Genomic DNA, 13,821 nt, shown 5'->3' on the forward strand with positions numbered 1-13,821 from the left:
ATTATTAAAGGAAAGGTTTAATAACAGATGTTTTAGAGGCAGAAAGCACCTTGAATTTATTATTTATTAAATTCAGGAAGAATATGTGTCATCTTCCAAAATCTATGAGCAACGCTCCTCCCAACAGGCCAGCATTGCAGCAACTTTCTTAATTCCTTTCCCCTATAGGAACCTGGATGTCTCCCTGTCTCTACTACTCAGACTACTGGTCCGTCATGAGTCCCGGTATAGAAGCAATGTTCCAAATTCTGCCAGGGCTGTAGTCTCTCTCTTTTCTAACACAAGCTAAAAATTTATCTGCATGTCACTTCTGATTAGAGAAAAGAAAAGAAACATGAACTTAGCAAGATTGTTGGAATGTGCGATAAATATTGGGAGAGCATTAATAAATACAATGATATCACAGCATGGGTTAAAATCAATTCCGGACACTTAAGCTGTGCAGATGACATCACCACAGGGAAAGATTTTCTAAAGGTTTTCACTCATGATCAGAATTTTACACAAGGAGCTGCATGAAATATCAACTGTGCACTTTGACTGGCATTTGGACACGCAGCTCTACTGATTACCCAGGGTAGCCAGCACTGTATGCTCTGCTAATAGGGCAAAACTGATATGCTGTTCATTAGTGGGGCCTAGTACTCACAGGTACACAGGCCCTCATTAAACAGTTTCCAACCACCAACACAGGATCAAGTCAGAGACAGCCGCAGGAGGCTTTGCTGAGCACCAGGGATGGTAAAATTAGGCCTGGTATTCTGACAGACATCCTTCTGTTATGATACCAACTGAAGGGTGCGTATGTGGGTTTTTGTAAATAGGTTTGTGTGTATGGGTTTGAGTTTACTTCCATGCTGATTCTTAACCCCTGAAGAAGCAGGTTTCCCTTCTGTCAAAAGAAGTATTAAAAGGACTGCCAAAAAGAAACACAACAGACTATTAGGGAAAAATAATAATAATGACAATAATAGTAACAAAGGCACATTCAGCCTAGCTGTGCAAATGTTTCTGCAATATATTTCCATTAAGATAATTAAATTTACATTTTTAATTAATTGCCAGAGACCATGCTGCTGGAGTCACAATAATGCATGCTGACTCATTTGTTGGTGAGACTCTTTTTTCAAAAATGGATGGCTCATTTTGTTTGTTTAGAAATCCCTGGTGGGCGGATCATGCGATTGTAAAGCAGCCTTTAGGGGTCAGCCGTGGTCACACAAGCAGAGATGCTGACTGGTGCTGGTTGGTGGCTAAAAGAGTCACAGAACCAGAGAGAGATGCTTAATAGGACAGCTAAAGGCTGACAGTGATGCAACAGAGATGGAGAGGGTCCTGATCAAAGAGGAGGTGAGCTGAGCGCAGCCATTAGTGGAAATGTATCTAATTGTGTCTGTCTGTGGCATATGGCTTAATTTGAATGCAAAGTGCAAACAAAATATCAATCAGACTGCTACAAACATTGGCCATGTTGACACTCAGGAAGAGAAAGCAGCCTTAATGGTTGGTATTTGCATTCATTATTAATTACCCTCTTCGGCTATGTTCAGACTGCCTGCCTTAATGCTTGATTAAGATTTATTTCCGGATCCAATTATATATTTATTTTTTTGGACTGACTGTTCACATTCTTTTTTTAAATATGGTCCACATCAGACTCAAGTATGAACAGCGCCAGTCTGAAAGTGACCCGCATGTGAAAAAAAGTAATACAGCATCAGAAACAGCACTTGGTTGAACTGCTTATCAAAATAAACCCCTGGATGTATAAAGAGCTACTGACCTGGTAACAAAGAAACAAAGGAGACTTATATATTGGCTGATCAGAACAATTGTGACACACAGGGGGGGCACTATCAATAACACTACTACAGAAACTACAAATAACAGCAAAACCTATCCAAAAACGTATTCCGTATATCCTTAACTCAACAAAACTACTTCCTATATTACAAATCTAGACCCCAGAATATCTAAGAAGAGAATAACACTTCCCCCGGACATAACAAGCAGTGGTACTGTCCAATTAGGCCACCTACCCTAAAGAGCTGCTGTTGCTCCAAGCATCCCCCCCTTTAAGCCAGCAGACCTCCTGGATCCCTCCAAGGTGTGGAATTCAATACTGGTAAGCTCAAAACAAACAGTTACAAAACAGACTGTGAGTTATTTGTAACTAAATGTTTGCAACAAATGTATAATGTGTATGAAAAATATACACAAACTGAACCTGAGGAAAAATAAATGCATGAGGTTACTGCTTTTAAGCGGGTTGTGTGGCCATCACAGAAGTCTATGGGAAAAGTCTTTCTGGGCCAGAGAGCATCATGTGACGTTTCTATTTCTTCGTCCCTGTGCCCATGCTTGCATCGAAGCCTGGCGCTGTTCCAGCGGACTTGGCTCTTACATGCGTTTTCTCGTTTCCCATCAGTGCAGAATTGTGACGACGGTCGCTCTAGAGTGACGTCGGAGCTGCACAAATTCTGATCTGACTGTCCAAACTGAAGTCGGATTTTTTTTAAACCCGACCTATGACGGATTTAGACCACATATGCAAATAGCCTAAATTAGAAATGGAAAAGATCAGATGCCATGTGACTTGGGATGTTCACACTGTGAACTGGCCCTCAGTCTGAACGGAACCTTAGAGTTAAGTGCAAACACACACGCATACATTATCAGATCGTGGGTTAAGCCTTGAGCCTTGCCGGGCGGTTCACAGGTTCACTTTCAGGCCAACGCTGCTCTGTTTTTCCTCTTTTCCTATCATTTAAGGGAATCTCCGTCATGTCAATTCTTTATTGTACGTTCATCTTGCTGAGCAACATCATGGCTTGAATTCAAAGTGACTGGCTACGTTACCCTTATCAGTCATTAACACTAGGAGCCTGGCCAGGTTTAGTCCTTATGGGACTTTACAAGTTTTTATTTTTATTCTCTTATCTTGAGAAGTATTCATTAAAACAGCTGACAGTGGAAATATTACTTTGCACAGTTGAACACCCAGACCATGTTCAGTTTGCTCTGACAAGAGACTTTGTGGTGAAGGATTAGTCTCAATCTGAGTAGGTCCATATGGCTGAATTAACTGTACTGCTTTTAATGTCTACTGCCAACTTTATGCACCATGAATTCATCAATCTGAACAGTTTTGATAGATAAGAAAGAAAGATATGAACATTTAAATGACTTAGTTATACTGTGTGTGGTTAACAGAGAAGATATTGTATTTCCTCCATACGGAAAAATTTTAGACGTGACAATAAAGATGCAAAATAAATTGAATTGCTTTCAAAGGCACGAGTATTTAGCTTTCGTTTAGAAGAACACTAAATACCTAGAGGTGGGATTTTTCTGGACTACAGACAGAACAAGAAAGTTATTTTTAGCAGTCTATTTCCTAAAAAAATAAATGGATCTGTGCTGGAAAACGGAAATTGGGGTGTGATTTTTAAAGTCAAAAAGTGGGCAAAAAGTCTAACTCAACAAGGAACCAAGAAACTCTTGAGAGGATTTCCAATGAAGTACAGTACATTAAAAGGCCAATTCTTATAAACAGAAGGGTGCTTAGGAGTGTAAAAACAATTAACGTTTGACATGGCGGTGGGCGAGGAAAAAAAGCTTGTCATGATTTTACACTGAAGACATAGCTGCTGTGGAGAGATACGTCTTGACAGCCTCAGAGCTTCTCTAGTAATCTGCTATGACTGCTCGCTTCATATTCAAATGGAAACCGTTTCATGAAAGACTTTCAAAGGCCTTTTTAGAGCAGTGTGTGTTCAACTACAAGGATGGGTCCACTTCCTATATAGCTTGACTATTTTTGGGCCTTTTTTGTTCTCCATTTTCTTTAGTGGAGAGAACACAAAGATCTGTTTTGAAAAGCCACTGTGATCTGCTCTGATGTAATGTAAAATTCCATGAATGTGTAAACAAAGTTGGAGTAACTTCTAAACATGAATGGGATTTCATGAAATCGCAGAGGCAAGCGCCTTGCAGACTTGAAGACAAAAGATGAAACGGCAATTAAAAAACTCTAGTTTGATTATCTTCACATGCTGAGTTCAGAGGGATGACAATGGTGTGTTGATAGAATGCAGGCAACAGTTTTGTTCTCTCTTTAAAGCTTGAAGTTCTATCAGAAACTGCAGCACTGGTGTGTGGGCGCATTTCTATAGAGTGTACATGACTAATGGTCTTACCTACTGATTTTACCTTCAGCAAAGAGTTTATAGTGCCCAAAATCTCTACTTTCTTTACCTCGAGGTGGTTGTGTTTACTATGCTGCATGCAAACCTTCAGCTCTTCTGCAACAACCACATTAAACACACAAAGCCAAGGTTAGACTGTACCCATCTTGCAGCTATTGACATGATGGAACACTTTAGCCTGAGGGTCATAAATATGTTTTTTGATTGATTAAACTTCACTTCATGCTGATTCTTGGCAACTTTTATAAAGCTTGTAGAGTAGTATACACATTAGTTTTTTATATTTGAAACGCCTTACCACAAAGTAACTTTTTTTTCGATGCATATATTGAAGGGCGGCTAATTGAGTCCATCCCAGACATATTAAAGCTGTTACATATTATATTGGTGTTCTTGTTTTTTTTTTAGTTCTTCTTTGTGTGTGTTTAAGGAGATGGTTAAATACTTAGGCAAATACACTTATTTACTTTCTTCTTGAAAATTAGATGAAAACATTAATACCACTATTACATCTGTGTAGTAAATATGTAGCTGCTACCTAGCTGTCATACAGCTAGTTAGCTTAGCTTGGCATAAAGACTGGAAACAGCTAGCTTTGCTCTGTAAAATACTATTCTACAGCTCAAAAGCTAAGTAAGCAAATTAGTATGTAGCCTAATCTAACTTTTTTAATGTCCCTAAAACCTGTTCCCGGTTGTATCATGTGGCCGATGTGGTGGAGCATTATTTCGTGGTCATAACTGTTGCCAGGTAACAAACAGACACAGCTGTCTGGTTGTACATCCATCCATCCATCTCCATCCGGTATCAGGTCGCGGGGGCAGCAGCTCCAGTAGGGGGCCCCTATCTTCCCCTTCCCGAGCTAGATCAACCAGCTCCGACTGGGGGATCCCAAGGCGTTCCCAGGCCAGGTTGGAGATATAATCTCTCCACCTAGTCCTGGGTCTTCCCCGAGGCCTCCTCCCAGCTGGACATGCCTGGAACACCTCCCTAGGGAGGCGCCAAGGAGGCATCCTTACCAGATGCCCAAACCACCTCAACTAGCTCCTTTCGACACAAAGGAGCGGCGGCTCTACTCCGAGCTCCTCTCGGATGACTGTGCTTCTCAACCTATCTCTAAGGGAGTGCCTAAGAAATATTCAACACATAATTGTATCGGATTAAACAGATATAACAATAAAACCAGAGTGCTTTTGTAAAAAAAAAAAAAAAGCAAAGGAGGGGATAGTTGTTTTCAAATGCATAACAAAACCTCCAAGAAATAAATCCCCCTTTCAGTACCATAGATAAATTGCCACTCAGCCAGGCATGCCAAAATACTTATTTGTGCACTTCTGTATCCAAGGGAAAATAATCCCAACATGAAGCGTGGTGTCAACATGGCAGCGCTTTCAAGTCAGAGAGCGGAGTTCAATGTGTGGCAAAAACAAAATACTTTCAACCAGGAACGCGTCTTCGGTCTTCTGGAGTGTTTTAACACCAACGTTTTTCCTAAACTTAACTAGTCGTTTTGGTTCCTACACTTAACTGTTATAGCCGCATGGAGATCACTTTTTCCGGCTAAATTTAACAAACACTGCTCTGAAAGGGCCGTCTTCTGGCGGTGTCTGTAGCCAGCTCACAGTTACCCATTGGCAGCTAAACAACTGCCGCATGTGCTGGTGCAAGTTCTGGCATAATCAATAATCATAATCAATGTTAAAGTTCCAGAACAGATGGCAGTCCATTTTTCCTGTTGTGACTAACTAACAAAATGATGGCAACATATAACTTTTATGTAGTATGTGTCAACTCAAATGTGTTTTGCACTGAAGAAAAGAGAAAAATGTATACTACACACAGATAACACATTTAATGAATGCAATATAAAGACTGCATAATGTATGATGATGTATACATCAGTGATTACCATCCAGCATCTGTAAACATCACCATCATCTGGCTCATCTTTCGAAAATGACGGCTTCGCTATACTTTATTTTGACGTTATTTCTCATTTGCATTGCCTCCTGTTCCTCCCTGTGAATGTCTGCTCCAAATGTAACTCTGAGCACGACACTGTAGATGAGGCCTCTGGCTTCCTAACTCATTTGGGAGAAGGTCTCAAAAAATGACAGGATTGCAAGAAAAAAGGGTGAGAGGGGAGAACAAGGGTTTATAAAGACAAAGGTACCTAATGTCTTAGAGAATTCTCCCCATGCAGCTGCCATTATCCCAGTTGGCCTGTCTCCTCTCTCAAAACCGAGCTGAGAGCCGCTGAGCCCAGGGATATTAATTTGCAGCCCTAATGTCCTGTGGCCAAGGAATTGGAGTCATCTCAACACAAAACAAATTGGTTCTTGCAGCTCATCTGTAATGCAAGCCATGCCTGCCGCAGACTGAATGACCCCCTACGACAAACTGGAGGAGGATATGGCTAACGTGTCTGGCGTGACAGCGGTTCAGTGGCCAAGCATGGGTTCTTAATAAAAGGAGAGAAAGAAGCAAGAAAACCTGAATATGATGTTTGTCTGATAGGTTTCTGATGAACACCTGTGTGCAGCTGGCCAGTGGATCAGAATCTATTTGTCAGTTTGTATGATTGCAAAGATATTGAGGCGGGGGGAAAAAACACTGAAATGCATTGAGAGTGGAATAGCAGTAACAGACACCGCTGGGTAAGAACAGAGGGTGGGTTGGAGGAAATGTTGAAATGGAAGTGTGATCGGTGTTTCGGAACGCTCGGGCTATTACACAGCCCGTCAGAGCCACCTCCCTGTGTGCTTGCGTTCTTTTCTCTCCCCTGTTGTCCATCCCCTGGTCAAACCTCAGCAATGATCAGTGGAGCTACAAGACTATGTTTGATCCTCCCTCCTTCGGTCTTGTTGACTTCCCCCCTGCCGTCTCGTGCCGCACATGTCCACATGCCAAAAGCACACAACACTGCACATGAAAGACAGAAATTGTCAATACAAAAATGCCAAGATAATGGTCAGGACTCCACTGTTGTTTAAATCCCAGATAATGATGTAGGATTCCAGACCTGGAGCAAGGCTACCTTTGAAGTGCATTCACGTGAAGGAGCTCCTTGAACTACACATTAACCCCGTGGAGGCTGTCTTGAACTCGAAAAAATAACCTTGATTTAACAGTAGGAACATAAACCACACGTATTTAGGAGTTATAGCCCATAAATCAGAAAGTATTTATATTACATCTACATTAAACCATACCACTGCAATGATGACGGGCCAAGCTTTTTATGATCACATCACATTTCTAAATATAAAAAAGAGCAGTCAGATGACACTACAGACTCCGCTTTTATAGAGCAGAGTCCTTCAGCACAAAGCTATTAAATTGCCGCACTCTCCAGTTTTCATTACCACACAACATTAACAGAACTCCCTTTTCGCTCTAAAGGAAGGAGATATTTGCTGAATTTTCGTGTGCGTTATTGTCTTGCTTTCTTTATAGTCCAAAACATGGCTACAAACACCTTGTACGCACAAAAAAAGCAAAACATACACACAGAGGAAATCTAAGAGCTTTGGATTAGCAAGATCAAAACACTGTTTTCCTCACATCTTGTAGTTGTGCGTGTGTGCTTTATTTGTTCTGTTCTTTTTTTACTAAACCATCCACACAAAAAAAGACATTGAAGATAAAAGGGCAGCTAGCCATATATAGAAAGTTTTGATGTGCGCATGCATTTGTGCATTAAACATATAGCATGGAGGGTCAAAACAATCTGATTATTAATAACTTTCAGAAGAGGCAGGAGGAGATTTCCAACAGATGATCAGGCACATGAATAATTAAGGACATAAATAATTCTTAAGTGTCCAGGAAGCTGATTGGTGTTCACAGATTTTCCAATAGAGAACATCAGTGATGGCCTTTGCAACAGTAAGTTTATCTGGTAATAGAGTAAAGAGTAAAATAAGATTTCTAGCATGATTGGAGGTTTAAGACTTGCTGAGATTGACAACAAGTTATAGGGCGGTGTCGAAGGGGCCGCTCTGAGCAATTATGGCGGGTAGAGTTAATGTGATTTGTGTCCAAAATGGGGATGCTGAGGGACAGTTTCGTAATTGTCAGGTACTTGCATGCTGCAGTGATGGCTGCTTTTACTGTTTTTTTCTTCTTCTTCTTTACCAATAAGGCTCTGCAGTGCAGGTACAAGAAGGAGGAGAAGGGGTCTAAGGGGTAATTTCATAGGAGAGGATCGTTTTGATTTAATGTATTGACATATCTGCATTTAGCGGAAAGATTGGTTCGGTGGAAGGGAATTGGTTTTAGCTAATTGCTGAAAGTGTATTGTTGCATATTAGATGTCCAAGCTAGTACAATAGCTTGCCAAGTTCAGCCCTGATCTTGAGTGTGTGTCGATAGAGCAGATATTTCATTAGCCTATTATTATTATTATTACTTGTATTATTACTATTATTATTATTATTATTATTATTATTATTATTATTACTATTATATTGTTGGTTTCATATCCTGCTCTAAGTTTTCTTGATGGCATTATATTTTTAGCAACATTTATTAGTTAAACATTAGTTCATATTTATTCATCCAAAACTCAATGAATCTGCATCATTAGAACGGGAGGACGGAAGAAGAAATGAAGCCTGCTTTAGTAATCCTGCTAGGGCAAATTCCATCACACACACACACACACACACACACACACACACACACACACACAAACACACACACACACACACACTATCAGGGGTGATTCTTTAGGGGGGCCCTAATGAGAGGAAGGCACAGATACTGTGCCTTGCAAAAGTGTTAAATCAGTATTTTCCATGGTCGATAATCTCTGAGCTAGCTACTAAACAACAACGTCAGCTGATGTTTTTTGACACTATTGACACTATCATGGAACTAAACCTGACACTTCATAAGTCACAGTATTAACGACCAATTTCACACAATGTCCTAACATTCAGCAATTTTAGTTGCTCACGTTTCCATTTGAGTTCTGATGTGCGCCATGAAATGTCTTCTCTTTCTCTGGGGACAACCAACGTTAAACTTCACAACCGCAAATCCCAATGAGAGGTTAGACCGAGCGAGACTCAGCCAAAGGCGGGAGTCTGGCACAACCCCCTCCTATTGGCCAACACTACATTTTTCTCAAGTTCCCATAGACCGAGCTAATCCAGCCCTTGGTGTGTTTTGATCAAAGTGTGTTGACCGGGGTCTGGCAACTTAAGCCACAACTGCCATCAGATTTTCATTACAATGTTGCTTGAATCTGATTGGCACCTAGAAGTATAAGACATCATCTTTATCCAACTGATCCCCGCCCACTTCAAACTAGTAACAACAGCCAGACAAAAAAATTAAATGTCATTTAATTAAAAAAAATTAAATTTAAAAAAACGTTCTAACAGGGAATGTTTTGCTCATGCAGGACCTCATCACTCATAATAAGAAACTGATTGAGAAATAGGTCTTCGGGGCTCTTTATGTCTTCATTAGTGTCTCCAAGTCTATTTTTAAAAATGAATAAACTCTAAGTGACTAATTCGAGTGCTACAAAAAAGTCAGAGAGTGCTTTAATTCCCCTTGAACTGATCAAATCAGCAGGCTGATGACAGACATCAGTGGTCCACTCAGAGTTAATTGCAGTGGCAGTTTAAGAAAGGTGCAGACCTAAAAGAGACTTTAACACATGATGGATGACAATCCAGCCACCCCGTCATGACCCTGCTCACTTCTAGATTTAGTGAGGACCATATTTGTTCTACCCAGACTGTAGGGTTGGGATTTCAACGAATGTTGAATAAAATGATCTGTACTATAACAGTCCAGTGCTTTGGATACTGCTGGGTGCCCATGCTTTGCATGGGGGGGGACATCTGCTCTAAGAGAACGTTGACCTCGCTTGCACACTGGAACTTGGTGAAAGTGAGCGCATGCACGCAGGGAGGGTGGACCTCGTTGTCTGTCTTTGCGCGCTTTACGAAGCGCGCATCGGGCTCTCCTCTCTCCAACCGTGCCTGCAGAATTCATCCCTCCCTCCCTGTTTCGCTCTCTCTCTCTCTCTCGCTATCCCTCTCTCACAGAAGGTGTTTTAACTTTACGACGGCGACAACATTTCAACCTCAAGGTAAACGCTTTATTGGGAAGGGAGACCTTGTAGGAGGAGAGGGAGATACCGAGACTGTGACGGCGGTGTTTCCCCGAGCGGAGACCTGTTCGTCCCGATATGATTGACTATTTCTTGAAATAAGAAAGTCTTAGAAAGGTCTTTTTTTTTCCTGGGCGACACCGTCAGCATCACAGCCACAATGTACAGGCGGAAACAAGCGAGTGTTTGCATCCTCCAAACAATATTTGGATTGTCAAGAACTCAAAGGTAGGAAATTCATACACCAATTAAAAGATAAAACTGCCCAGATTGTTGAGTTTGCTTTTTATAGCGCGCGTTCCTGAAGCTTATAATTGTCTAATAATAATTTAGTAAATTGTCTTCACGGAAAATATATTTTTACATTTACGCACATGGTCACTGTTTTAGAGAAAGAAGTGATGAAGTGTCGCACCGCAATGTGTGTTGTGATGAAGGATGTTGATAAAGAACTCTGCACACAGTTTCCACCTGCGACTGCTGGAGCATAAATCCCATCCTCATCTATCTGTATATATGTGTGTGTGTGTGTGTGTGTGTGTGTGTGTGTGTGTGTTATAATTTGCAATATGCCTTTGGCATGAAGTCATTAAGTGACTATTTGCACTGTAATAGTACATTTTTTCCCTCTGAGATTGGTCAGAACACTTGGTGAGATTGGATTCAAGAACATTTTTCACCCTGTTGCCAAGAAAAATAGACAATAGCTAAGAGTGAGAAAAGGAGTGGTTCACTGTCTACATTCAGGATATCTATTATTATTATCTTCAGCATGCAGTAAGTTGTTGTATAAGCTGATAACAGGGATAAATGTTGCAGCAAATATTTAGCAATTTGTGCAAAAGAAAGAAGTGTGCAGCAAGGAGCTTATTTTCTTTCTTCACACACACACATGCACACGCACACACACGTAATCTTTGAGGATGTGTTTCTAAAATTAGTTTCAGGCTCAATCCATTACACCTTTACTTCAATGTCTGATTTTAAGTGTTAGCTGTGGAGATCTATCTATCTATCTATCTATCTATCTATCTATCTGTCTGTCTGTCTGTCTGTCTGTCTGTCTGTCTTTATATCTACCTACCTACCTACCTACCTACCTACCTCAGACAAAACACAATCTAGATTCATGGTGTCTTGCCATCAGCTACTGGAGATCAATAGGCAATGAAGACAACTTAGCCAGAGCCTGCCTCTCACTAACAGTGTACATGGCTGCTATTGACAGCAACCTTCCCATTGTATTATACAAACACGTGGCTGAGCCTTTCAGGGGAGGATTTACACATGAAGCAACACTTTAAATCATGTGATGGACGTGTGGAAAACACTAAGCCAAGTGATAAAAGAGGAGAGGAGACAAGCGTCCAGAGGAGTCCTGACTCCCCTAGGGAAGGTTCCTTGCTAAGGGTTTAATGTCTTATCAGCTCCACAGATAGACATGTCGACAGAGGGAAGAGACTATCAGCAGCGGCTGCTGACACAGGAATAGGATTCAGATTAATTTCAAGTGGATTATGACATTTTTACACAGTCTCCTTTGATGATAATAGTTCATAAAGGGATCAGTCACCGCGGTTATAAGCCCATTACTCACTTCATCTTTTCTGCTTAATCTGTCAGTGGACTTTCATGTGCTGAGGCCAGGGGGTAAGGTTCACCACAAATGGGATGTATTTGCTATTTCCGCAATGAGCTCTCATGAATTATCCCGATGTGCGATCATCATTAACTACCTGGCGTTACCGTATTATGCACATTAAACTCCAGCCAGCGCTTCCAAAATGAAATTACTGAAAGATTAAGTTGTTGTTGTCGAGTGCAGGGAGCAGATGCGGTATCTAGGAAAAGGAAAAGCTGTGAGAGACAGGCCGGATGAAATGGGTTGGTAAACATGGCCGACAGATAAGACACATTGGTATTCAGCTGCATCTTGCCACGCTGGCCTCCAGTCCTGGCCGATAATACCCGCTCTCGGCTTCAGGGTCAAAGGTCTGAGGTTGATTGGCAATGGGCTGACACAGGGAAATAGAGTGTGCTGACTGGAGTCTAATGGGGTTGAAGTGCACAGATGTCTGAGCGTGGCAGGCGTGTTAGCGATGCCGCGGTCGCACTCGTCCCCTCGCTCACCTGGATGCTTACAGGTTGTTCACTAATCTATTAGCTCCTTTTGTCAAACACCTCTGGGCTCTCTTACACAGCAGCACACAGGCCGATGCTTGTGCCATCTCTGTCACGCTGGATTGTTTTGCGCACACAGCGTTTGCTCCATACACTTTCGGCTGCACCCCCCCCCCCCCCCCCCCCCCCCCCCCGCTGCTGCTGCTTTCCACCAATATGCCCAAGTGCACTCAACCATAGAACCACCTTTAAGTATGATATCTGACTTTTGTTCCCCATTTTCTCTCTCTGTCTCCTTTGCCACTCTCTCTTTTCTCTTCCAAACACCTCCACCCACTGGTACACATTTATATTTACTCACAGCCGGCTATGCACGAAACACAAACGCCCACAAACAAATGTGTGTGCACATAAACACGCAGAACAGTGATTCTTTCTGTGACTCTCCACTGATGCCGAGGTGTCCTACATTGCTCGGCTCTCGCTGAAGGAGCTTATTCACACTTTAAAAAAAGGCACCTCTCTGCACCAACAACACAGCAGCACCGTATTTGGAAACATGACAACACCAAAACGATTTCTCAGAGCATCCCTAAGTAATGACATGAAAAGTAATCCGCTGTTAGCTCCTAGCCTTTGTGCAGATCAGAATTTCTTCGGTGACAGAAACAGGGAAGTACTTGGAAGATACTTATTATGACAATATGCATGGCAGCCATTGGATCTGGGTCCATGTCAGAGAGTTCATTTGCATTGATCTGTTGGTAATAGCTGATGCCCATCACTTGAATAGAAAACCAAATGGTCATTTTTGTCTCTTAAATCTTTAGCTCTTTTTGGAAGAGCAACATGCTGTTTTGCGCTGTTGAGGCAAAGGCTGGGCGATACGGAGAAAATCAAATATCACAATATTTTTCACGCAATACCTCAATATCACTATTGTGGGGATATTGTGGGGTTGACATTTGATGCTTTCACAAAATGTTTTTACAAGTAGTTTTGACAGTGGCTGAAAAGTGAGGTTTAGAAGTCAGAGAGACTAAAATCGTTCAGATTACAGATCATATGCAGTCTGTTATTAACGTCAGCAACAGATCGCATGTAGAGCATTTTGAAAGCTACTCTGTCAAAATTAAAACAACTGGAGACTTTTACAAGCTGATATCTGGGTCTGATCAAATTTTATTTAATCGGAATCGGACCTAAGTGTTTGTGACACTTCCTGTTCAGCCTGAAGACTGCTGGTCTGTAAACTGTCCGACTTGGGAGCAGACTTTTGTCACCGCCCCCGGCTGCTGCTGCCTGCTCTCGTCTATTTTACAGGCGAGGCGCAGTTCATCTCCAATGGGCCTAATGTCTCTT

At 41.6% G+C, this 13,821-nt stretch overlaps 1 protein-coding gene across 2 annotated transcripts in view; it reads left to right on the forward strand.

Annotated features, from left to right (window-relative positions):
- Nucleotides 1-10,115: 10,115 nt before the first annotated feature.
- syndig1l (synapse differentiation inducing 1-like) overlaps nt 10,116-13,821 on the forward strand; it is a 41,178-nt gene continuing 37,472 nt past the window's right edge. Inside the window, exon 1 of one of the 2 annotated variants that reach the window (XM_034900476.1) lies at nt 10,116-10,566. The gene's annotated coding sequence lies outside the window, so the exon portion shown is untranslated. The remainder of the gene's footprint in view (nt 10,567-13,821) is intronic. The other variant, XM_034900477.1, reaches the window with a different exon arrangement.

This window comes from Etheostoma cragini, chromosome 18 (genome assembly GCF_013103735.1).
Source record: "Etheostoma cragini isolate CJK2018 chromosome 18, CSU_Ecrag_1.0, whole genome shotgun sequence".
Lineage (NCBI taxonomy): Eukaryota > Metazoa > Chordata > Actinopteri > Perciformes > Percidae > Etheostoma > Etheostoma cragini.